Below are 1,516 nucleotides of genomic sequence, written 5' to 3'. Positions count from 1 at the left end.
ACAAAATGCGCGTGACCCAACTCAGGTCACGTGTTGGGTGCCAACTCAGGTCACATGTGGTGTGCCAACTCACGTCACCTGTTGGGCTGACACTGTCCCGTGCGGCGTGGTGCCTCACACCACCGATTGTTTAATCATCAACATCAATATTACCATATCATAATTTGTATCAGTAATTACTATTAATATAACTATTATTTTCATAATTCATTATTTTGTCTAATTTTATAATGTACCAGCCAAATTACCCGCACGTTGCTGCGAGTTCGTGAATAATCCCTAACCATACCACACCTAACTTTAACGCTTAACCCTAACCATTTTTTTTTAATGAAATATAGCTTTAATTACTCCCCCTCCCAGGTGTGCGCCCCCTACCCGAAGGTTGGGAAACCCTAGTTTGAAAATACATGCATACACAAACACAAATATCATGTACACATTCTTTTGCGTGCGTGTGTATGTGTGTGAATATTAACAATAAATGTCTACAGCTGAAAGGTGAAGAAATGTATCTCGTTTGTTTATCTTCTGAATATATATGGTTATAGGGGTTTATTTGCAAAAACCTAGGAGTTTGTGATTAATCAATTTCCACCCGCACTAAATTAAATAAAGATAACCAATATTTCAAAATTTGGTAAAATTATACAATCATTTTACATTTACATTTTTTTTCTTACAAAAGCTATCATGGTTTGTGGCAACATTAATTTCACAAATACAGATAATATTTATGAACACATACAATGGTTTAATTAATCATATTAATTCTTATGTCACAAAAATAGTATGCGATTTAAGGGGAGACTATAGTAGTGGCGTGTTCCCTCACCATGAACCACTTAACTTTAACCCTTAATCCTAACCGAAGTTTTTTTATGAAATATAGCTTTAAACACTCCCCCTCCCAGGTATGCTGCCCCCCCCTCCCAAAGGTTGGGAAACCCTAGTTTGAAATTACTTGCATACACAAACACAAATATCATATGTACACATTCTTTTGCGTGCGTGTGTATGTGCATGTGTGTGTGTGTGGATTGACAATAAATATCTACAGCTAAAAAGTGAAAAAATGTATCTAGTTTATTTATCTTCAGAGTATACATGGTTATAGGGGTTTATCTGCAGAAACGTAGGAGTTTGTGAATAATCTATTTCCGCCCGCAATAAAATTAAATGAAAATAACCAATATTTCAACATTTGGTAAAATTATACAATCATTTTACATTAACATGCTTTCTTCTTACAAAAGTTATCATGGTTTGTGGCAACATTAATTTCACAAATGTAAATAATATTTATGGACACATACAAATGGTTTGTTTAATAATATTGATTCTTAAGTCACAACAAATACTACGCGACTTAAGGGGATACTACAGTAGTGGCGTGTTCACACACCATAAACCTCCTAACTTTAACCCTTAACCCTAATCATTTTATTTATGAAATATATCCAAGTACCTGGAGTGATAGGGTATCAGAATATATATGGTTATGGGGGTTTATCTC

The sequence above is a fragment of the Oratosquilla oratoria genome, chromosome 10 (assembly GCF_046742065.1).
Source record: "Oratosquilla oratoria isolate Oo_2021 chromosome 10, ASM4674206v1, whole genome shotgun sequence".
Lineage (NCBI taxonomy): Eukaryota > Metazoa > Arthropoda > Malacostraca > Stomatopoda > Squillidae > Oratosquilla > Oratosquilla oratoria.
The sequence above is the reverse complement of the archived record's forward strand: the minus strand, read 5'-3'. Positions refer to the sequence as shown.